The 26,210-nt window shown below is 44.3% G+C and overlaps 1 protein-coding gene across 2 annotated transcripts in view; it reads right to left on the reverse strand.

Annotated features, from left to right (window-relative positions):
* The window catches only part of COL15A1 (collagen type XV alpha 1 chain), a 1,189,398-nt gene that overhangs the window by 787,387 nt on the left and 375,801 nt on the right, over positions 1-26,210 (reverse strand). The gene's annotated exons all lie outside the window — the stretch shown is intronic.

A 26,210-nucleotide genomic window follows, 5' to 3' on the forward strand; every position in this document is an offset into this window, starting at 1 on the left:
CTAATAGTTTTGTGACTAGAATGCCGTTTTCTGCAGGTGAATGCATCAAATTACTCAATAGGCACTCCATAGAGCCCATTTGGAAAAAAAAACAAAATAACCGCACACGATTCAACAATGTCTTTAGACATAGAGTTGCTTCTTTTATGAAATCACTCCCACTTTGCTTTAACTATTAGGGTATGTGCACACTACGTCTTTTAAACTCATGCAAACCAGCAGAGATTTTCAAGCAGAGGACATTTCAGGAAACTCTGGCATTTCATTTTAAGGCCGGTGTCACACTAGCGAGTTTTACGGATGTATGAGAGGCGCAAAAACTATCCATTGCACACTAACCAATGATTCTGTATGGGGCAGCTCCTATCTGCCGTATATTTCGCAGCCATATTTTATGGGCTGAGAAAATCGCAGCATGCTGTGTTTGTCAGCGTATTGCGCAAAAAATCCGCCAATGAAAGTCAAAGGGGCGAGAAAAATACGGATTACACACGGACGAGCAGTATGACTTGCGAGAAATACGCCAGACATCTCCAGGTGCCAGGAAATGTGCCAAGCCCTCAATCAGGAAGCTCAGACATGCTAATTAGCTGAAAAAGCCAGACAGACATCCCGGAGGTCTGGCGCTCGCACCACGGAGTTGCAAGCAGTATGGCAAACCTCATAAATGTGGATATGCTCTTGGTCCTGGTCCAGGAAAGGCCCGAGATTTTGGACCAACGGGATGCCAATTATTCCAACCGGGCTAGGAAAGAGGCTGCTTGGAGGACCATTTGTGGGATCCTTTTCCCAAATTATGACCAGCGGCCACGTGAGGGACAGAGGCAACTAAGTAAGTACACTCCTGATTATCAACTATTTAATATTACGAACTGCAGTAACAACAATATTTGATCCCAGTTATAGTTGTGTTAGCCTGATTTTGAATGTATATTGCAGTATTTCTGTAATGGTGCAGGACATGATAAAGGGGTTACGTAGAACATTTTATAGATGTTGCCTACAGTTAGCAAATTGACAATGACAGACTGGTCTAGAGGGGACAGAACCCTGTTCTTGGGTACTTACATTCTACAGTGTCCCCTTTTTATGGGATTGTGGTATTTGTGTGTGTTTATTTTGCTAATTGCAGATATTAAGTTAGAAATGCAGCTTAGAATAGGGTCTAGTAAAATCTGTGAAATCAATGACACCTTGTGTTACCAATGTGTACAATGTCCTTAAACATTATTTTCTTCTCTGTCATTACAGTGGAAGATGTTATGAGATGTTGGAGAAGCATTCGGGACCATTACCGAAGAGAAAGGCAGCAGCGGTCCAGGAGTGGCTCATCTGCTCCTGCCAAACGAAATTACATTTATTTTGACCGGCTGTCCTTTCTGGATCCCAGTATGGATCTCAGACCGTAAGTACAAACCACACATCACAATACACATATGTTAGGAATGGGCATAGAGGATTGTAATTTTTTATTTTTTTAAACTTTTTCAAATTACAGAACTCAATCCAACCTTACTCAGAGGGAGACAACAGGTTCAGATTCAGAGGCACTCATAGATCCTGTTGGTGAAGGAGAAGAGGTGGCTCCTTCTAGTATTCTCCCTCCAGATGCATCTTCGGATGCCCCTCTGGTTTCTCATCCACCTGGTCCTGATGTTGCAGCACCACCCACAGATGCCCCAGCTTTACCGATGCCTGCAGCAGCCCAACTGTTCCTCTTGAGGCCTCACCACAGCCTGATGTGACCTCACGCCGTGGCCACAGAAGAAGAGAGATTAGTGCAAGCAGAAGAAATGTGGACACTGGTGTCTTAAATTATTTGGCCAGGACTACTCAGGATGAGGGTGAGGAGTCATTTGCGCGTAGCCTGGCCCGGTATCTCCATCTCATTCCCCGTAAGGTGAGGCTCTGTGTGAGAGGGTACATACAGATCCTTCTTGATGCATGCACACCCCGAAATGACCCTAACAATTTGTTTGAGTACATTGAGAGTTGGCAGATGTCACCATCTAACCTCTTACATATGCCAAAAAATCAACCAGAGCATGCTCAAGAGGGATCTGCAGCACCTCCTCCACGTGGGCCTACACCTCAACCCTATCCCCAACACAACCCACCAATGTCAACTAATTACCCAATGGCATCCTTACACCAACCTTACCAATATGGCCACTTGTCTAGACCCAGTGTTGGAGGCTGGTCCCAACCTGGGTTTGGACGACATGGTCATATTGGTGGGGGTTATGACACACACGACTTATATTATCATCATGATGACCATAGTATGAACCCTTATGGCCAGTACTCAAGTGGTCAATCTGAGCAGAGCCAGATTTTGGGGGAGGCCCAACAGAGAGCACAACAACAGGGTGAAGGGCACAACAAAGGCCACAAGAGCAGCAACCTGAACGGCCGCCATCACCTCCACCAACATATCATAATCTCTAAAAAAGGTCTTTTCTTGTTGCAAATTGTGTGTGATAAACACACAATTTGATAATCTGCTGTGATAGCAATGTGTTTTTTTGTTTATTATTTTTCTCTGGCAAAGTTTTATTGGCCACAAAAGACATATGCTGTCAATATGTTTAATGAAAGTTTCAAATTGGCTAAACAAATCATTTATAAAAACTATTTTGCAAGCCAAATTCTTTATGTTTGTCCAGTCATTATGACATCATAGCCAATCATATTATGTTCATATAAATATAATAATTAAGTCAAATCAACACATATAGTTCAGTAATTCGATGTTGAATTTTATATATATAGTATAGGAATAAACAAAACAATTACAACTGAGATATAGCCAGGGCCGTTTTTGCCACTAGGCACTTGAGGGCACGTGCCTAGGACGACAGGATACGGGGGGCAGCACCTGAGCAAGGCGAGGTGTTTATTTTTTTTTAGTTTTTTTTGTTTGTTTTTCTATAGTCCGGGTCCGCCCACCCGCCCACCCTGCTGAGGCCGGGAGGAGCGGCCGCTCTGCTCTACTGCTAACTGGAGACTGCTGGGCGCCGGTGGCACTGCCTTGTGATGGGTATGTGCAGTCTATGTATGTGTGCATACTGTGCCCCCCCTGTGCAGTCTGTGTGTGTGTGTGTGCATACTGTGGCCCCCCTGTGCAGTCTATGTGTGTGTGTGTGCATACTGTGCCCCCCTGTGCAGTGTGTGTGTACGCATACTGTGCCCCCCTGTGCAGTGTATGTGTGTGTGTGCATACTGTGCCCCCCTGTGCAGTGTATGTGTGTGTGCATACTGTGCCCCCCTGTGCAGTGTATGTATGTGTGTGCATACTGTGCCGCCCTGTGCAGTGTGTGTGTGTGTGTGCACATACTGTGCCCCATTGTGCAGTGTATGTATGTGTGTGCATGCTGTGCCCCCATGTGCAGTGTGTGTGTGTGTGTGTGTGTGTGTGTGTGTGCATACACATGACCCTGCCCTGTAATAGAATCCCTGGTTCAGTAATAGCGGTCTCCTGTCTTGTAAACAGGATCACAGGAGGCTGAGTCCCTTCCTCTGGAAATCTGCAGTGGCAGAAGTGGGACAATGCAGCGGGCCCTGAATGGGAGGAGGGGGTGTCACAGCGGTGCAATGCTGCGGGCCCAATGTTGGCAGTAAGAGCTAAGTGGAGTGCATTGCTATCCTGCCGGCCATATTTCTGAAGCTGTGGGCCACTGAAGGCAGAGATTGGGATCTTGGTCCAGATGCGATCTCAGTCTGCACATGCGCTGCCTGTGGCAGCGGTCTTCCTGAATCCCTTCACAGGGAAAACAATGCACTTACACCGTAGCCTGGAGCCCTCATTATCACAGGAATATGTCAAGTAATAAATTGTTTTTCTAAGCTTTATAGTGTAGTTTTAGGTCAGGGAGGGATGTTTAGGTATGAGCTAGCAAGGTGCAGAGACAGGTAGTGATGGATACTTGCGGACATGTGCAGCACTTGCGGTTTTGCACTTGCGGGTTTGCACTGCTAGCAACTTTTTTTCCATTGCTGCAAGTACCGCATTTTCCGGATCGCGGCAAAACCGCAAGTGCTGCACATGTCTGCAAGTCCCATAGGGAATGAATGAGGCCGAACGCAGTGTTGCCGTAAGTGATCTGCTATGTGGCAGAAGCAGAAAAACTGCCGGATCTTCCGCGAATGGCAAAAATCGCTGATGTGAAAGTAGCCTAAGTCACTACCTACAGGGTCTGCATTAGTCATACTCACCAATGAGGGAGGCAGCACGAAAAGTGCCTAGGGCAGCAAAAACTCTAATTATGGCCCTGGATACAGCATAATCCTGCCAGGGAGTAGCACTCTGAGGAGAAACAAAATAATTTGTGTAAATATCCCTCACTTTTAGGCCAGAAAGGGGATGCTGTGGAGGAGGGTCATGTGGTGTAGGACTACCCACATTAGTCAACATGTCTTGAACACTATCAGCTGAGGAGCAATCATGATGTCGCGTAAAATTGTGCAAAACAACACACGCTTTTATTACTTCGTTAACATTAGCCTCACTCAGCTGAATGGCAGACTGGAGGACACGCCATTTGGCACACAGAATCCCGAAGACACACTCCACAATTTGCCGCGCCCTGGAAAGCCTTAAATTAAACACCCGCCACCGGTGGTCCTGGTTGCGTCGGGGATAAGGCCTCATCATCACATGCCTCATCAATTGAAGGCCTCATCTCCCACAAGAACATATGGCACGACTTCAGCATTGGAGCCTGGCATTTGTCATGATGGGGGGAGGTCAAACTGATTTTCACGTAGCCGCCGACCCATAATGGACAAATTGAAGACCCTAGAGTCTCCAGTTCGCCCATAGGCCCCAATATCTACAATTATAAACCTGTAGTTACTGTCAACTACAGCTAACAGAACTACAGAGAAAAATTGATTATAATTGAAGAATTGGGTGCCCGAGTTCGGCGGCTTTTCCCCCCCGGATATGTTTCCCATCCAGGGTTCCGATGCAGTGAGGGAATTGGCAAGTGACATTAAATCCACGGGCTATTTTGAGCCAATCATCCATTTTTGGCTCAGGCATGACAAGTTTGTGGAGTTTTGACCATATTTCCATACATGTTGCACGCACACTGCCAGAAATAGTGGATCGTCCGATGAGAAACTCCAGATGTAGTCCGGCATAGGACAATCCAGTTCACAGGAAGCTGAAAGTACAGACCAAATAAGATTAGCTAAGTTAAAAAAATGCACCCAAACCATAGTTAAAAACAATAAATTATAAATGTAAAAAGCCAGGATAAACAGTGTAACTTGCAAAATCTTCACTGGGTATGTAATTGAACATTGTAAATACATATTTAGTATCAGCTTTGGCTCTAATTTACACATATAATTTTATGGAGCGGCTAAGAAACAACATAAAAAAGAAAACATCATCAACATACAGCATTTGAGGATGGTGAATACATACCGTAAGGTAAGGAGAAGACGCTCCTCTGCGGATATGCATTTTCGCATCCTGGTCTCCTGAAATGTGATTCCTGGACATACTGTCTCCAACAAGATGTCAAAGGTAGGTATTGTCATTCGACAGTATAGATAACATTTTTCAGGTTGTGCCCGCAGAGCTCTATACAGCCTATGAAAATGTCCTTTACTGACGCGTTGTCTCAAAAGTGGATACACCCACATTCTTCTCCTCCTTCGTGGATCCACTATCAGGGGATATGGCTGGCCAAAGCGACGAGACAACACCCAGTTAAATAACACCCGCTGAGTTGGGGTGAAATGCAGCAGCTCAGACATGGTGGCAACATAACAACAATACACCAACAGATGCACAACCACAAAATGGCCAGATTGGAGTGTGTCACCTGTTGCAGAGGCTTTAAATAGGGTTGGTTATGATTTAAATAAAATTCAGGCCTGAAAACCGTTAAATTTCCATTTTGTAAGGTTGTGAGAAAATAAAGCATTACAGATGTCATACGGATTACATACGCAGAAGTACATGCGCAAAATATGCTGCCACACCCTGCCTACGAATGACATACAGATCACTATTTTGGAAACATTTCTGCGTATTACTCATGGAAAATACAGACCGTATTTCCCTATGCTGAGTGTGACACCGGCCTTATTTCTAAAGTGTCTTTTGTGGTGTTTTTCCAGTCGTTTCCTGAGTGTTTTCCCAATGGTTTTGGCAGCTGGCATTTTTTGGGAGATTTTCCTTTTGTTTTTGCGACATCTTTTTTACTGTTGCATTCATTTTTTTTCAGCAAAAAACAACTGCAGAACATTCCATGAAATGTCTGGGCATCTCCCAGGCATTGTTTGGTCTTTCCCATTGACTTGTATTGAAAAGCATAGAAGATCTTCAAAGCAGAAAACACCTGTAAATGGTCAGGTCACTTTTTTTAACTGCTCTGTGCTTTTAGAAACAAGAATCAGCTAAAAGATGTTAAGAAGCCCAAGCATGTGCATAGCAAGTCACTGTTAGGCCGGAGTTGCACTAGACCGTAATACGGACGAATGCTATGTGATAAAAAAAATCGCATAGCACTTGGACCAATGGTAATATATGGGGCAGCTACCATTATCCGCTGTTTTCTGGGCCGTATTTTCACCGTATATCGGCTTAGAATCGCCAATGAAAGTCTATGGGTGCAAGAAAAATTCCCACACCACATGGACCATCAGTGTGACATGCACCGGTGTCCTATAGAAAAGCCGGCAATTCAGTGTGATGTACAGTAAAATCACACTTTACAGCTTACAATAGAATAGATAGTATAGAAATGTACACATAGTATATATATATATATATATCTATCTATATACATATATATATATATATATATATATATATATATATATATATATATATATATATAGATATATATATGCACACACTGTAGCGTTTGAAAGTTTAAGAATATTTTCCCACGCTACAGTTCATATGAGTTCATGCCACCTGGGGGCGCAGCTTCAGTGACAGCACCGCTAGTTACTGAAGCTCCGTTTTCTGCATTTCATTAATTTCCCATTCTTTTATAGCCAGGAGCGGCTGTATTAGCAGCGCTCCCGGTTATAAATGTAAAGGCCCCCAGATATTTATTACTGCGTGGGACATGACTGTACGGCGGACAGGTATGGAATATTGTTGCTTTTTTGTTGTTTTTTTACAGAAGAACGAGGACTTCGCTTTGGATTGAGCATACAATACATATTTTAAAACCTGTGTGTTTCATTCTTTCATTAAAATACATTATTCTTAATGTGTGTGTGTTTATTTAACACTTTCTTACTATTGGATTAATAATGGATAGGTGTCTTATTGACACCTCTTCATTATTAACCAGGCTTAATGTCACCTTACAATAGCAAGGTGACATTAGCCCCTCATTACCCCATATGCCAATGCCACAGGGCAGTGGGAAGAGAGAGGCTAAGTGCCAGAATAGGCGCATCTTACAGATGCTCCTTTTTTTGGGGTGGCTGGGAGCAGATGTTTTTAGCCAGGGGGGGGGGGGGGGGGCAATAACCATGGTCCCTCTCTAGGCTATTAATATCTACCCTCAGTCATTGGCTTTCCCTCTCTGGCGGACAAAATTGCACGGGAGCACATGCATGTTTTTTCCGTGAATAAACCCTTTAATTAAACACCTACAGCTCCCAAATTTTACACACAAACACTACTAACATTATTAGTGAGGGATATATATATAAATTTAATGAATATGCAATGGTCTACTGTATGTAAACCATGTCTCATATCCTGTCGGGTTCGGTAAGGAGTTAGCAAAAGCCGACAATTGGATTACCGGCTTTTCTGCTATCTAGCTCTGTATGAAATATATATATATATATATATATATATATATATATATATACATGTATATATATATATATATATATATATATATATATATATACTAGCTATTGAACCCGTTCTACGCCCGGGTGGCGAGCATTTATATTGGTATATGGTCTCCATCCTGTCATGTGCTGCTCCATCCTGCGTCCCCATCCTGTCATGTGCTGCTCCATCCTGCGTCCACATCCTGTCATGTGCTGCTCCATCCTGCGCCTCCATCCTGTCATGTGCTGCTCCATCCTGCATCCCCATCCTGTCATGTGCTGCTCCATCCTGCGTCCCCATCCTGTCATGTGCTGCTCCATTCTGCGCCCCCATTCTGTCATGTGCTGCTCCATCCTGCGTCCCCATCCTGTCATGTGCTGCTCCCATCCTGCGCCCCCGTTCTGTCATGTACTGCTCCCATCCTGCGCCTCCATTCTGTCATTTGCTGCTCCCATCCTGTCATGTGCTGCTCCCATCCTGCACCCCCGTTCTGTCATGTGCTGCTCCCATCCTGCGCCCCCGTTCTGTCATGTGCTGCTCCCATCCTGCGCCCCCGTTCTGTCATGTGCTGCTCCCATCCTACGCCCCCGTTCTGTCATTTGCTGCTCCCATCCTGTCATGTGCTGCTCCCATCCTGCGCCCCCGTTCTGTCATGCGCTGCTGCCATCCTGCACCCCCGTTCTGTCATGTGCTGCTCCCATCCTGCGGCACCGTTCTTTAATTTGCTGCTCCCATCCATATGCCCCATACGCTGCTCCATAAGATGCTCCATAGTATATGCCCTGTATCAGGTGGCGTAAGTAACAAATAGCTGTGGCATGAAGTGCCACAGCCTCATGCCACAGCAATTTGTTACTTGCGCCACCTGATTCCTTTCCGCCGCCATTTTCTTGGTCCTCCTGCTGGCGGAATCGCTTCCGGCGCCATTTTCTTGAAGACACACCTGCAGTGTGTCTTCAAGAAAATGGCGCCGGAAAGCGCGGACTGCGCAGGCGCCGATTCCGGCAGCAGGACCAAGAAAATGGCGGCGGAAAGGAATCAGGTGGCGTAAATAACAAATTGCTGTGGCATGAAGTGCCACAGCTTCATGCCACAGCAATTTGTTACTTACCCCATTCCATTCCGCCCATTTTCTTCGTCCTCCTGCTGCCGGAATCGGCGCCTGCGCAGTCCGCGCTTTCTGGCGCCATTTTCTTGAAGACACACCTGCAGTGTGTCTTCAAGAAAATGGCTCCAGCAATGTGTCTTCAAGAAAATGTCGCCGGAAAGCGCAGACTGCGCATGCGCCGATTCCGGCAGCAGGACCAAGAAAATGGCGGCGGAAAGGAATCAGGTGGCGTAAATAAATTGCTGTGGCATGAAGTGTCACAGCTTCATGCCACAGCAATTTGTTACTTACGCCATTCCTTTCCGCCCATTTTCTTCGTCCTCCTGCTGCCAGAATCGGCGCCTGCGCAGTCCGCGCTTTCTGGCGCCATTTTCTTGAAGACACACCTACAGTGTGTCTTCAAGAAAATGGCTCCGGCAATGTGTCTTCAAGAAAATGTTGCCGGAAGGCGCAGACTGCGCATGCGCCGATTCCGGCAGCAGGACCAAGAAAATGGCGGCGGAAAGGAATCAGGTGGCGTAAATAAATTGCTGTGGCATGAAGTGTCACAGCTTCATGCCACAGCAATTTGTTACTTACGCCATTCCTTTCCGCCCATTTTCTTCGTCCTCCTGCTGCCGGAATCGGCGCCTGCGCAGTCCGCGCTTTCTGGCGCCATTTTCTTGAAGACACACCTGCAGTGTGTCTTCAAGAAAATGGCTCCGGCAATGTGTCTTCAAGAAAATGTCGCCGGAAAGCACAGACTGCGCATGCGCCGATTCCGGCAGCAGGACCAAGAAAATGGCGGCGGAAAGGAATCAGGTGGCGTAAATAAATTGCTGTGGCATGAAGTGTCACAGCTTCATGCCACAGCAATTTGTTACTTTCGCCATTCCTTTCCGCCCATTTTCTTCGTCCTCCTGCTGCCGGAATCGGCGCCTGCGCAGTCCGCGCTTTTCGGCGCCATTTTCTTGAAGACACACCTGCAGTTGCAGTGTGTCTTCAAGAAAATGGCGCCAGCAGTGTGTCTTCAAGAAAATGGCGCCGGAAAGCGCGTGATCGCGCCCTCTGAACTGTCACAGCATAAGACCCGGAAGACGGAGCCGCACGCAGTGCTGGAACGGGGAAAGGTGAATATACTTACCCTCCTGGAGGTCCCTGACTCTCCGGTGGAGATCGCGGTATGCGTTCAGTGCTTACGCATACCGCGATCTCCTGGGAGCGTCACTCTGTGGGGGCCAGACTGTGCCGGCGCTTGCGCAGTCTATAAAGTCTTCGGACAGAGTGACGCTCCCAGCGTTATATTATAGATGTCTCACTGATAGATAGATGGATGGATAGATAGATGGATAGATAGATGTGACTATATTTATGTTTTCACGAATATTTGAGCCTATGAATCCATTATATGTCCATTTTGCAAGCCGGCTAGAAAATCTCGCCATACGGATGACACACAGATATTTTTTGGAGAAAAAATTGTATCCTCGCACTGCACACGGATCACTGTTCATCAAACATCTGTGCTATTCTTGTCCGTAAAAAACTGACCTTTTTTTTTTTTTTTTTAAATACGTTGTGTTGTGTATGACACAGGCCTTATTTAGAGATGCACGTGTTCACTCTTTTGAACATTTTCTGTTTTTTTTTTCTACAGCAGAACCTGCCTGAATAAGGCTAGTTTCACACTAGTGTTTATCCGGGCTGCGGAGGGCTGCGGACTTCCTCCGTGTAGCCCCGCCCACTGCCGTGCCTCTTCGTTTGAGCTCTGCCTACGGCTGCATGCGGCGTGCGCACCCTATCCTTAACATTGAGTACGCAGGCCATGCCGCTGAATGCGGATGCCGCCGCATGCATCGTTTTGACGGTGCGGCATCTGCACGATAATGCAACATGTTGCGTTCAGTGCAGGTCGTCGCACCATCAAAATGACGCATGCGATGGCATACGCATAAAGCGGCATGGCCTGCGTTCCCAATGTCTCCGTGTGCCAAACACGGAGACATGTCAGTGTTCGTGGGAGCGCACGCATTACACGGACCCATTAAAGTCAATGGGTCCGTGTAAAGCACGTACCGCACATGTGCCGTGCAGGAGACAGCGCTACATTAAGCGCTGTCCCCCCCACTGGTGCTGAAGCCGCAATTCATATCTTCCCTGCAGCAGCGTTTGCTGTAGAGAAGGTATGAATAAGTGTGTTTAAAATAAAGATCTATGTGCCAATCCTGTGCGCCCCCCCCCCCCCCCGCTGTTCTGAAAATACTCACCCGGCTCGCTCCCTCGCCGGCGCTGCTTCCTCTCCTGGCCGCATCTTCTCCTGTATGCGGTCACGTGGGGCCGCCGATTACAATCATGAATATGCAGCTCCACCTCCCAAAGGGGTGGAGCCGCATATTCATTACTGTAAATGAGCGGCCCCACGTGACCACTCATACAGTACAAGGTGCAGCCAGGACAGGGCGCTGCGAGGGATCCGGAAGCTAGGTGAGTATATTAATCACAGCGGTGGGGGCGCACAGGGGGTGGGAGGGGGGTATGGGGACCTGGATCTTGATTTTACACAATAATATTCATATATTCTCTACAGCAAACGCTGCTGCAGGGAAGATATGAATGGGGCTTCAGCACGATGCCGGGAACAGCGCTAAACTTTAGCACTGTCTCCGGCACGGTGCGTGTGGTACCCAGTGGGCACACGGGCGGCACACATGTGCCGCACGTGTACCACACTGATGTGCCACAGAAACGCACTGGCACACGGACACGGATAATTCCGGTACCAGAAATATCTGGACGTGTGAGACTGCCCTTAGACCACGTGCACACGTTAAGTATTTGGTGAGTTTTTTACCTCAGAATTTTTAAGCTGAAACCAGGAGTGGGTGAGAAATACAGAAATGGTGACATGTTTCTAGTATAGTTTTCCTCTGATTTGTTTCTCTCCTGGCTCTGGCTTACAAATATGAAGGTAAAAAAAACTGACCAATTAATTATCGCAGGAATAGCAGAAGCAGCAGATTTTTTTTTTACCAAAAAACAGCTGAAAAAAGAGAACACGGTCTAAACATTTAGCTAAGAAAAAATGTACTTACTGTTTGTTTTTCCTTTTTTATATACTCTTGATGAAAACCTTTTTAAATTTAAAATGTCCACCAAAAAATATATAAAAAGACATCTCAAATTATGATTCTTATTATTATTATTATTATTATTATTATTATTATTATGTATTACTATTTATTACTATTTTAGTACTATGCCAAATTCTTTTTCATTACATTTAAAGATTTTTTACTTTATATTTACTGAGTGCACCTCTGTGTCTTTGCTTTAGGCCGGGGTCACACTAGAGTAGAATACGGACGAGTGCTATGCGAGACAACATCGCATAGCACTCAAACCACTGTTAATCTATGGGAAGCTCCCATCACCGTTTTTTTCTCGGGCGTATTCAGCATGCGAGTGAAATCACAGCATGCTGCGATTGTACTCGTATATCACCGGAGTCTCGCCAATGCAAGTATATGGGTGCGATAAAAAAAATCGAACACCACACGGACCATCCATGTGACTTGCGAGAAATACGCACACATTTTTCTCATTTCAGCCCATTGAGCCATTAAATTCAATTAGGAAAATCAGTGAGAAATGTAAAGCCATATGCATGTCACACGGATGCCATACGGATGCCATACGGATACATAGGTGCAAGAAAATCTCATCATCGCATTGCAAACGCATTACACACGGATGACCATACGGAGACCACTTGTTTGACTCACGGTAGGGAGACTCGGACCAATTTTTCATACGTTGAGGGTATGCGCACACGCTGTGAATTTTTCTGAGGATCCACAGCGGATTTGACGCAGCGGTTTCGCAGCTGTTTTCCAACTTGTTAACAGTACCATGTAAACCTATGGAAAACAAAATCTGCAGTGCACATGCTGCGGAAAAAAATGCACGGAAACATAGCGTTGTTTATTCCACAGCATGTCACTTCTTTGTGCGGATTCCGCAGCGGTTTACACCTGCTCCATAATAGGAATCTGCAGGTGTGAAACCACAGGTGAAATCTGCGGAAAAACCGCTGTAAATCCGCAGTGCGGTTTACCTGCAGATTTACTAAAATCAGTCCGGAAAAATCTGCAGAGTAATCCGCAGCGTGTGCACATGCCCTAGTGTGATGCTGGCCTTGTACAAGGGTCCTTCTCTGGATTCGGCCAGCCAGCTACTTTCTATGTAATATTAGTAAGAGCATGCTTTCATCCCCCTTTGTTGGATGTGTTTAAATGATCAGACCTTGTCCCTGTACTGTCAAACACAGCCATTACACAGAACGCAGCAGGGGCACATTTATAAGATTCTCAGCTCAGGAACATTTTAGGCTGCGTTCACATTAGCGTTGTGCGGTGCAGCGTCGGGCACAGCCGCGGTGACGCATGCGTAATGCGCCCCTATATTTAACATGGGGGGCGCATGGACATGCGTTGCCTTGCGTTTTGTGACGCATGCGTCATTTTGGCGCAACTGTCAGGGCACAGAGGACGCTGCATGATGCAGTTTTTTCTGCTCCAAAAATCATGCAAAAAATGAACACATGCGTCTCAAAACGCTGCGTTGTGCATGCGTTTTGCATGCGTTGTGCGTTGCATTGCCGACGCTGCGCCGCACAACGCAAATGTGAGCGTAGCCTTATTTAAACACATAAAATTGTTGAAATTATTATTGCAAGATCAATTAATGTTCTGACCTCTATTTTTAAAATTTGCTCGTCTAATTCAAAATTCATTGTTTTATCATTGATAAACAGCCATCCTGTCCCAGATGCAGCAAAGCAGACCCAAATATGAAGCCACCATGTCTCCCAGATCAGGGGTGTCAAACTGCATTCCTCGAGGGCTGCAAACAGGTCATGTTTTCAGGATTTCCTTGTACTGCACAGGTGATAATTTAATCACCTACACACATAATGATTGCAGCACCTTGTGCAATGCTAAGGAAATCTTGAAAACACGCATGGTTTGCGGCCCTCGAGGAATGCAGTTTGATACCCCTGTCCCAGATGGTAAGAGGTTTCTATGCTGCAATGTAGTATTTTTCCTTTCTTCAAATCTGAATAAACTTCACTTACTACAGGATGGAGGCAGCAATAAAAACAATGGTGCAATGTTTATAAAGAATGGTTAGAGAAGAAAACAATTTTGGAATGGTCAAATCAAAGGTTTGACCTTAAAGGGAACTTGTCAGCCCCCAAACCACAATTATGTCTTTATTTAACCCTTTATGTTTTAACTGGACTTATGATATGCTAATTAGTGGTTGACTAGTCTTGGGGACATTGCTTCCCATGCACTAATCTTTCCACTAACCATGTTATCATGCTGCTGTGGGCTTGAAGGACATGATTTGCAATAGCAGTGTAACCGCCTATTCTTTACATCTTTATAATGTCTGCCTCCATGGCAATGTGCACTGAAGCCAGGTGTACGCTTCCCCACTTTATTGGCGCTGTGCGGGTGTGCAGCATGAGTAGTGTAGCATCGGGTGGTTTCGTCAAACTCAATCTGACAGGTGCCCCGCCCCTATCAAAGTGTATCAAAGTGTGTAACCCCGCCCCGCCTCCTGTCAGCCAGCTGTCCCTGAGTCTGGCTAACTTCCCTTTTGATATAGTTTGATATTGTTTGATATTGTTTGATATTATCCCCGGTATTTCTTTTATATTAGATTTTGATAATCCCCTATTAGATGGACCAGTTATATAATTATATCCTAGTTGTTTGTGAGCTTTGTAATATGTATTTTTAGAAGTAGTGTTCTCTGCTACACGATTAACACAAACAACTCTGTAATATGTATTTTAGAAGCCGTGTTCTCTGTGTAGTTGAGATTAGTTGTCAATTCCGCTGACCGCTACATATTTAGAAATGAAAGCAGCCGTAGCAAAATTTTTCAGATAAAATAACCACAAGTGCCAGTGTTCTCCGTGTAGTTGAGATTCGCTGTCAAATCCGCTGACCCATACACATTTAGAACCAGCGTGTCCAGGGTTGTGTTAGGTGTGATAACGTCCCACCCTGTACAGATAATGTCAATGGTATAATTCTCAGTATTATGAAAAAAGGACATTCATTGTATGAGTGTTAAAGGCTTTATTAAAGCATGTATCAGACACAATACACTATATGTGAATTACAGTACGATATACAATTACACACTCAGCAAATTAGCCACAAGCACATGTGCACGAAGATAAAAAATACATGATAGCTTAGTTAGCTAACAGCATAATGCTGACAAGTGCATCTTTGCTGAAGCTGATAACGACGGTCTGAACAACGGTTTAAGCTTGAAAATTTTGATGCCATAAAATCTGATACGATTCTATCATTATTCTGTAAGTCAGAAGTGAAGCACTGTAAAACCTTCCATACCCTGTAGGCCATCCAGACATCATCTATGACAATTTTGGATTCATTAAAAAATACTTTGGCATTGCTAAAGTCAAGGTCTACCCGCCAAGAGATTTATTTTTTCCATTTCTGCCGGTAAAACTCAACAAAAAATTAATGTTTCCCCTTTGCCACACATGCGCTGCAAATTCCCAGGGTGATATTTGTGCTCATAGGGATGAAGAACGTGCGCTGACAGGTACCTGGTGCACTATAGAGCTTGAGATGGCGATAGAAAAAGGGTATCGGATCGCTCACATCTATGAAATATGGCATTTTCCTAAAACCACTGATAATCTGTTAGCGCCCTACATTAAATTACATCTTAGGGATAAGCAGGATGCCTCTGGTTATCCTAGCTGGTGCACTGATGACGCCAAGAAACGGCAGTACATTGACTCTTTTCTTGAAAAAGAAGGTGTCCAATTACGGCCTGAAAATATAGCTGTCAATCCTGCTAAGCGACAGATCTCCAAGCTTTTCTTAAATTCTTTATGGGGAAAGTTTGCTCAGAGATCTAATCTAGCATGTGCCAGCATTGGTAGGGACCCAGATGAGCTTTTTAAGTATTTGTTCCTGCCTTACTATGACATTTCGATGTTGCATTTCCTTGATGATGACACCGCAACCGTTAACTGGAAATATGCAAAAGGCCACCACACACTCAACAAAAACACAAACATTTTTATAGCGTGTTTTACAACAGCGTATGCTCGGTTAGAGCTCTATTCGCTGCTGGACCGGCTGCAGGAGAGGTGCCTTTATCATGACACAGATTCAGTTATTTTTGTACAGCGAGATGGTGAGTGGAAGCCGCCTTTAGGCGATTACCTGGGGGAGCTGACCAGTGAAATACCCGATGGTACACACATCACAGAATTTGTATCCGCGGGCCTCAAAACTTACGGATACAAACTCAACACCGGTAAAACTGTCTTAAAAGTTAAGGGAATAACACTAAATGTCGGTAACTCTCAATCTATTAATTTCAACAGACTAAAAGATCTAGTTCTGGACTACCCGCGCAATTCTGCCGCAGAAACTCAGAAACGTATTGTCGTACAGCAGCCGTCCATTGTGAGAAATAAAAAGTACTGGGATATTGAAACAAGGCCATTACGCAAAACACAAAAATGCATTTATACAAAGCGGCGACTATTAGACGATTTCACAACATTACCTTTTGGGTATTAGTCGCGTATTGTGATGGATACGCGTCTGCAGCACCCATTCTCATGCATTCTAGCAGGCCCGTCTAATTCTGGAAAGAGCTATTTTGTAAAACAGCTGCTATATAATATCGAGGCTAATTTTTCTCAGAAGCCTGATAATATTGTTTGGTTTTATTCGTGTTGGCAGAAACTATATGATGAAATCTCTCTCTCTTTTCCTCACGCCAGATTTGTGGAGGGTCTGCCGAATACATTCGTAGATGACGAATTATTCCCACCGGAGAAGGTGAATTTGGCGATTGTTGATGATCTCATGGAGAGTGCTAGTGAAAATTGTGAGATAGAAAAAGCCTTTACCAAGTATGTGCACCACAGAAATCTCAGTATTTTCTACCTGGTACAAAACATATTTTGTCAGGGTAAGAAAAGCCGTACGATAAATTTAAACACAAAGTACATGGTGCTTTTTAATAACCCCCGAGATAAATTACAAATTTTAACTCTGGCTCGTCAGATGTATCCCAGAAAAACACGTTTTTTCCTAGAAGCTTTTGAGGATGCCACACGGGACCCTTATGGGTATTTGCTTGTAGATTTGAGAGCTAATACCCCTGAGGATCTGCGCTTAAGGACCGGGTTGTTTCCACCAGCGTTGCCCGCTGCCTATGTTCAAAAGAAAAACACTTCTAAAAAGTGAATTTTACGTGGAATCAGACATTCTACGCTGTGGGCGTTGTGATGTAAAGATGTCTGAGAGACTCCGGCATAACTGGGCTCTCTTAAAAACTCTGTTGAAAGCAACCCCCGCTGTCCGAAAGTCTATTTTGCGCAATGCAAGCAATGATTTAATTACAGCCATTGGCGAGATTGCTTTAAACATCTTAAAAGGCAGGATTCCTCTGAAAGAGCGCCAAAAAGGTATATTAAAGAAGTGGCGTAAAGCTATAAGAACCCTGAGCGACAGATCTCAGCCCATAAAGAAAAAGAAGCGACTACTAAAGTAGGCCGGCGGGTTTATCGGCCCTCTTTTAGCTTTTGCAATTCCGATAATAACAAGCCTGCTCGCCGGAAGATAATGGAGCATACAGAGAAAATGTATCTAGTGCCCAAACAGGAGCTAGACAAACTAAGACCCGGTGCTACAGATAACATACGCGACAGTGTTATTCGACGCCTTGATGGTGAAATTAGCGACATTTTACAGCGTCGTGACATTCCCGATGATGTGAAAATTAAAATGTATAGCTCTGTGCTACAACGCTACTTGGTACATACGAGGCATAGCTCAAAAGAAGTAACGGCTTTAAATCTCGTTAGCACTCCTGATCCTGGTCAGCAACAATTGCCAAATACCGACTCTGATAAAAATCAAGAGATCGATGAAATTGTCAGCCATATAAACCAAAGATATAAAAAGAATGCTGAATTTTTACTAAACAGGTTGCTGCAGAACAAAAATGTCACAGCCTGGAATAATAAAACTGAATTTATTTTCAAAGGATCCGTAATACCAGGGTCTAACTTACTGGATTTGGTACGTAGTACAACGCAGAGCCATGCTCTGCCCGGCCGGAATTTACCTCCGGGTTGGGATTCATTTATGCAGGCTATGGCCGAGCTAAATATGCCATCTACAGTTGTGGGTAACCCCACTACTAAGAAGCTTTTAGATGAATTAAAAATTTCCACCAGCGAGACACACGCTGTATCTACTCCACAGAAGTTAACCCCATTGCCACGTACAATTCAATCTTCCCCATTATTAGGTTCCACACGCGGAACTCTGTTACCTAATAAAAGGTCTCTACCGTTGCTACAAACCATGTGGCTCACGATGTAATGAATGTACTGGATAAATGCTGTACTCGCCTTGTAACGCTATATTAATTATTTTGTAAGAAGTGTAATGATGTATGTTGATTGTACTATTTAATGTTTTTACTTTTTATATTCTGTAAGAATTTTTATAGTATTGAAATGTCTTTGAGATGTATTTATTTTGCAACAATAAAATCTTTTTAAATTTTTACAATATCGTGTCTTTGGTTTTTTATAATCGTATGAAACACACCGCTTCTTACTTGCGGGTGTTGTAATATGGCCACATACATAATGTGCCCATATAATGAGACTGGTGTTATAAACCACGTGTAAAAATGAGAATCCTAGGATATAATTATATAACTGGTCCATCTAATAGGGGATTATCAAAATCTAATATAAAACAAATACCAGGGATAATATCATACAATATCAAACAATATCAAACTATATCAAAAGGGGAAGTCAGCCAGACTCAGAGACAGCTGGCTGACAGGAGGCGGGGCGGGGTTACACACTTTGATACACTTTGATAGGGGCAGGGCACCTGTCAGATTGAGTTTGACGAAACCACCCGATGCTACACTACTAGCCATATCGCACAAAAAAGTTAATAAATAACATTTCCACATAACTACTTTACATCACCACAATTTTGGAAGCATAATTCTTTTCTGTTAGGACATTATAAGGGTTAAAAGTTGATCACCAATTTCTCATTTTTCCAACAGTTTACTAAACCATTTTTTTAGGGACCACCTCACATTTGAATTGAGTTTGGGGGGTCAATATAACAGAAAATAGCCAAAAGTGACACTATTCTAAAAACTGCACCCCTCAAGGTGTGCATAGCCACATTCAAGAAGTTTATTAACCCTTCAGGTGCTTCACGAGAACTAAAGCAACGTGGAAGGAAAAAAATTAACATTTACTTTTTTCATAAAAAATTTACTATGGAACCAAACCTTTTTTTTCACAAGGGTATGAGGAGAAAATGGACCACAAGATTTGCTGTGCAATTTCTCCTGAGCATGCCAATACCCCGTATGTCGGGGAAAGCCATTGTTTGGGCACATAACAAGACCGTTTTACTTTTTGAATGCAAAATTGGCTGGAATCAATGGCGGGCGCCATGTTGTGTTTGGAGACCCCCTGATGTAACCTAAGCAGTGGAACCCCCCCAATTCTAACTCCAACCCTAACACAGCCCTAATCTCAACCCTAACTTCACTACAGCCCTAACCCTATTCCCATCCCTAACCATAATCCTAACCACAACTCTAACCACAACACCAACCTAACCCCAACAACACAACCCTTACCCCAACTCTAACCCCAACCCTAACCCCAACTCTAACCCTACCCCAACGCTAACCCTAGCCCCAACTGTAACCCTATTGGAAAAATGGAAATAAGTACTTTTTTTCACCCAACTAAGGGAGTAATAAAGGGGGTTTGATTTACAATTTTTTTTTATTACTGTGATAGGATATATCACAGTGATCAGAATGAACCAATAGGAAAAATCTATTGTTGCCGGGTGCCAGCCCGACATTTTCTTCCCAGAAGAAGATGCCGAGGGCCAAGATACATAGCCGGAGGGATCGGGGAATACTGGAGGTACTGAGGGGCCCACATTTCTCTCTCCTCTGATGTGCTAGATCATATCGGAAGAGATAGAAATAAATAGGAAATCAGACTTTTATTTGCGGTTGCCGTTATTCCGTGAGTAACTGTGATCGCAACACTGGGGTCGGTAAAAACCAGACCCAAATTATGTTCTCCAGGGTCTCAGCTACCACTGGTAGCCGAGACCTCAGAAATTTTCTGATACTGGGGGGCGCTGTAACCTTATTTCTCAGTGCCGTTAAAAATCGGCACTGATGAATAATTATCCTTAACTGCCACCATTAAAAGGCGTATCAGGGGTCGATAAAGGGTTAATAAACAGTAAAGGAAGTCTATTTTCCTTGCATTGATTGTTCCCCTGTTCAACTCCTGACCCAGCTGCTCTGCTACTGCCCCCTACAATTGACTTTTGCAATAACTGGGGAGTCATAAAGGGAAAACTCACCTCCTGTTTATACATAGAGCTTAGAAGGATTCAGCTAGTCTGGTTTAAATCACGTGACATCATAGACCTAACCTAAAAGAGAAGAATTATCTGGGTAGAAGGGAAAATGAGCAATTGTAAGTACACAGTGCTATATAATATGATTGTAATATTTTGCTCATTATGATAGGAGTGCTTCTTTAAATTTGGGTATAAATATGGAAAATGCTGAAGGGTTCACACATTTTCAGGGACCACTGTACTTGATATGCTCTTGTGGAACAAATATTAAAGGAGTTATCCTGCCTTAGCCTACAGTCATTCTATGTGACTGCAGACTTGTGAATCCTCATATCGCATGCACTGCTCGCTGTGCACTGCTCACTGTGAGAATTCTACTGTGGCGGCGCAGTGAGTGGTGAGCGTGTGACCAAAAGTATGCGACTTGCAAACATGCGGTCAAACTCCAAGTAGATGAACGTGGCTTTGCTCAATTCAGGTGTATTGAACTAACTTGATAATAAACCAAAGTGTGAACAACTCTTCAGGTATGAAAAATTCAAAACAACATATTGCCCAAAGGGTACATAGACCCAAATAAGGGATGATTTAACCCCTTTGCGCCATACGCCGTACTAGTACTGCGTTGCCGGCACTGCATTTGTGCCAGCCGCAGTACTAGTACGGCGCCGTCATTTTCCGGTCACCGCGCGGCATCGCGCGGTGATCGGGTTCCGATGTCTGCTGTCCCTGACAGCAGACAATCCCTGCACGCAGCCCCGGGTGCCTGCACACCCCCCCGCATCAGCGATCGCTGTGATTGGCTGGTCAATTCTGACCAGCCAATCACAGCGACATGACAATAAAGTTTAAAAAAAAAAAAAAAAAAGCATGTGACAGGCTGTGATTGATGCTGTGTGACGTTGCACCAATCACAGCCGTCACAGTAGCTGGGGTGATTTGCACGTCACCTCACCTGATTAACCCCTATGGCGCTGATTGGCTGAACAATAGCTTCTAGCCAATCAGCGCCAAAGGGGTTAATTTAAAATACAGATCACCGCCCTGCACGCCATCTTTCTCTCAGATTTGGCGTGCAGAGAGGTGGTCTAAGCCCCTCTGTGTCACCTGAGTGAAGGAATCCATTGGTGGCCAGTGTGATCGTCCCTGCGATCTCCTGCCTCCTGTGCTGATCTCCTGCTCCAGCTTGTGCTCCGTGCTGTGTGCTCTCTTCTGCCATCTGCTTGCTGTGTGAGGCCTGTGATCACAGCAGCAGCAGCACCTCCCCCACCCCTTTCCCATCCCCCCATCCCTGTTCCAGTACCCTCTCCCTCCCCCTCCCCCACCCTCCAATTGAAATTTTTTGCGCACTTTTTTGCGCTTTTTTTCCTGTGCGCGGCGTCCCGCGCAGAGCATTCGTGCTCTTCCTGTGTCCGCAGCGCTCTGATCAGTATCGCTGCTGATCAGAGACTGCGCCGCAGGACTTTTTTTTTTTAGTTAGTTAGCATAGCGGACATTGCAGTCTAAGCGACGTCCTTTTTTTTTTTTTTGAAAAAAAAAATTGTAGTTAGTACAGTGTAGTTTTAGACGTAACAAGGTAGCGTAGCCGGCGTCAGTGTTTGGTGATGTCCCTCCATCCCTGTTCCAGTACCCCCCTCCAATTCAATTTTTTGCGCACTTTTTATGCGCTTTTTTTTCCTGTGCGCGGGATCCCGCGCAGAGCATTCGTGCTCTTCCTGTGTCCGCAGCTCTTTGATCAGTATCGCTGCTGATCAGAGACTGCGCTACAGGACTTTTATTTTTTAGCTAGTTAGTGTAACGGACTTCGCAGTCTAAGCGACGTTCAATTTTTTTTTTCTTTTACAAAAATATAATAATAGTAGTTAAGTACAGTGTAGTTTTAGACGTAGATTAGCTGGTGTCACAGCGTTTGTGACGACCGGTTTTTTTTTTTTTTTTTTAGAGAAAAAAAAAAATTGTACAGAGTAGTTAAGTGGTAGCGTGTTAGTGTAGCTGGCATCACAGCGTTAGTGACGACCGATCATCTTTTAGAAAAAAAAAATCGTACTGAGTAGTTTTATAGGTAGGGAGGTAGCGTCTTTTTTGCATAAAAAAATCTGCTATCGCCAGATAATCTCTAGTGCATTAGGGGAGCGTACGTCACACTGTTAGTGGCATTCGCTTTTCTTTTGTAAAAAGAATAATTAGTTGCATCGTCTAATTTTTAGCGCATTCATTAGGGGAGCGTACGTCACACTGTTAGTGGCGTTCGCTTTTTTTTGTAAAAAGAATAACTAGTTGTGCCGCCTAATTTTTAGCGAGTGCATTAGGGGAGCGTACGTCACACTGTTAGTGGCGTTCGCTTTTCTTTTGTAAAAAGAATAATTAGTTGCGTCGTCTAATTTTTAGCGCGATCATTAGGGGAGCGTACGTCACACTGTTAGCGGCATTCGCTTTTTTTTGTAAAAAGAATAGCTAGTTGTGTCGCCTAATTTTTAGCGAGTGCATTAGGGGAGCGTACGTCACACTGTTAGTGGCGTTCGCTCTTCTTTTGTAAAAAGAATAGTTGCGTCGTCTAATTTTTTGCGTGTTCATTAGGGGAGCATACGTCACACTGATAGTGGCGTTCGCTTTTTTTTGTAAAAAGAATAATTAGTTGCGTCGCCTAATTTTTAGCGTGTTCATTAGGGGAGCGTACGTCACACTGTTAGTGGCGTTCGCTTTTCTTTTGTAAAAAGAATAGTTGCGTCGTCTAATTTTTAGCGTGTTCATTAGGGGAGCATACGTCACACTGTTAGTGGCGTTCGCTTTTTTTTGTAAAAAGAATAATTAGTTGCGTCGCCTAATTTTTAGCGCGTTCATTAGGGGAGCGTACGTCACAGTGTTGGTGGCGTTAGTTTTTTCTTTTGCAAAAAAAAAGATTTAGTTGCGTAGGGTAAATTTATACTTTTTTTATACAAACTTATTTTTTTACATTGATTTTTCTTTTCATCTTTTTTTCTTGTTTCTTCTACATTTTTTCTCACTACTTGTTTTTTCTCTCTGATTGGTTATAATAAAGAGTACTCTATACACAAGCCCCACACATTACACGTGTAAAAGCACCACTTACACACACATCCCCAGGGTTTGGGAAAAAAAAAATGGCCCATTCCTCAACAAGGCGCTATTCACCAGAGGAGGCTTACGCCATCCTTGCGTCCGACATGGATACAGCCAGTGAGGAAGATCCCACATTCCTCTATTCCTCCTCCTCATCTGGTGAGGAAGAACCCCCAACAAGGCACCGTAGGACCCAGGCAACTCCTGCAGCAATCGATCCCGTATGGATTGCACCCCCTGAAAATTTTCAGCCCGTCATTCCGGATTTCAGCAGCAGCTCAGGAATCCAGTTTGACACGACTGGCCTCACTGAAATTGACTTCTTCAAATTCTTTTTCAGTGATGAAATAATAAATATTATGGTGGCCCAGACGAACCTGTATGCCCAACAATTTTTCACCCAAAATCCCATGTCATCTTATGCCAGATGGACCCCCGTAAATGCAGCAGAGATGATGACATTTTGGGGAATTGTGCTGCATATGGGCCTAATCAAAAAGCCAAAGCTTCGGCAGTACTGGAGTACTGACATTCTCTACAGTACACTGGTATTCCGCATGGCCATGAAAAGGACACGATTTGAAAGGATCCAAAAATTTTTGCATTTCAGTGAAAATGCGCAGTGTCCTCTCCGAGACGATCCAAACTTTGATCGTCTATATAAAATTCGGCCAGTGATTGAACACTTCAGCAGAAAATTTGCTGAGGCGTACACACCCCAGAGGGACATCGCTATTGATGAATCTCTCGTTCATTTCAAAGGGAGGCTAAAATTCCGACAGTACCTGCCTAGTAAGAGGTCCAGGTACGGAATAAAGCTGTACAAACTGTGCGAGAGTACCTCAGGGTACACCCACAGATTTAGGGTCTACGAGGGTAAGGACACCCAGATTAACCCCCCTGAATGCCCCCCCCATCCTGGGGGTGAGTGGGAAAATTGTGTGGGAATTGCTGCACCCACTGCTGGATAAGGGTTATCACCTCTACATTGACAACTTTTACACCAGCGTCCCACTCTTCAAGGCCCTCTCTGCCAGACGTACAGCTGCATGTGGCACCATGCGAAAAAATCAGCGAGGCCTCCCTAAGCTGCTAATTGGGCAAATGCTGAGAAAAGGCGAAAGCAGAGCCAAATGCAGCGACAACATGCTGGTGGTCAAGTATAGGGACAAAAGGGATGTCCTTATCCTGACCACCATACACCGTGACAACAGCACCCTTGTCACTGTTTGTGGGACCACAACACAAGTCCCAAAGCCAGATTGTATCCTGGATTACAATCGGTACATGGGGGGTGTGGATCTCTCAGATCAAGTCCTCCAACCATACAGTGCCATGCGAAAAGCTTACGTATGGTACAAAAAATTGGCCGTGCACATTGTACAGATGGCACTGTACAATGCTTTTGTGCTGTCCCGATCTGCAGGCAATACGGGGACCTTCCTTCAGTTTCAGGAGGTAGTCATCAAGGCCCTAATGTTTGGCACTCAGGGAGGTGAGGGTCCCAGTACTTCTGAATCTTATAGTGCCCATATTGTCCCAGGTCAACATTTCCCAGGACAGGTTCCCCAAACAGCGAGGACAGGACGATCACAAAAACGGTGCAGAGTATGTTCCAAGAGGGGAATCCGAAAGGACACAATTTACCATTGTGAAACCTGCCCTGAGAAACCTGGCCTTTGCATTAAGGATTGCTTCAAAGCATACCACACGTCCACAAATTAATAAAATTAGTTTATACCCTGTTGACACAACACACTTTTGTTATCTGATGTACCCTGCACATCTTACACATACCGCCACATTATAAATTCATACACCAGTAAAACCAAAAGAATTATAATCAATACTATAAAACTATGCCTCTAGATATATTCCTTCAGGGGTGTAGTTTCCAAAATGGGGTCACTTGTGGAGTGAGGCACTTAGAGGTTTACGGTGCTCACCACATATCTAAATAAATTCCTTGGGAGGTCCAGTTTTCAAAAAGGGGTCACTTGTGGAGTGAGGCACTTGGAGGTTTACGGTGCTCACCACACATCTAAATAAATTCCTTGGGAGGTCCAGTTTTCAAAATGGGGTCACTTGTGGAGTGAGGCACTTGGAGGTTTACGGTGCTCACCACATATCTAAATAAATTCCTTGGGAGGTCCAGTTTTCAAAATGGGGTCACTTGTGGAGTGAGGCACTTGGAGGTTTACAGTGCTCACCACATATCTAAATAAATTCCATGGGAGGTCCAGTTTTCAAAATGGGGTCACTTGTGGAGGATTTCCACTGTTTAGCTACATCAGGGGCTCTGCAAATGCAACGTGACGCCTGCAGACCAATCCATCTAAGTCTGCATTCCAAATGGTGCTTCTTCCCTTCCGAGCTCTGCCATGCGCCCAAACAGTGGTTTTTCCCCACATATGGGGTATCGGCGTACTCGTGAAAAATTGCACAACAGCTTTTTCTGTCTATTTTGTCCTATAACCCTTGGGAAAATAAAAAAATCGTAGCTAAAAATCATTTTTGTGGAAAAAATGTGCTTTATTTTTTTTCACGACTCATCGTTATAATTTTTGGTGAGGCACTTGGAGGTTAACGGTGCTCACCACATATCTAAATAAATTCCTTGGGAGGTCCAGTTTTCAAAATGGGGTCACTTGTGGAGGATTTCCACTGTTTAGCTACATCAGGGGCTCTGCAAATGCAA

This window comes from Ranitomeya imitator, chromosome 6 (assembly GCF_032444005.1).
Source record: "Ranitomeya imitator isolate aRanImi1 chromosome 6, aRanImi1.pri, whole genome shotgun sequence".
Lineage (NCBI taxonomy): Eukaryota > Metazoa > Chordata > Amphibia > Anura > Dendrobatidae > Ranitomeya > Ranitomeya imitator.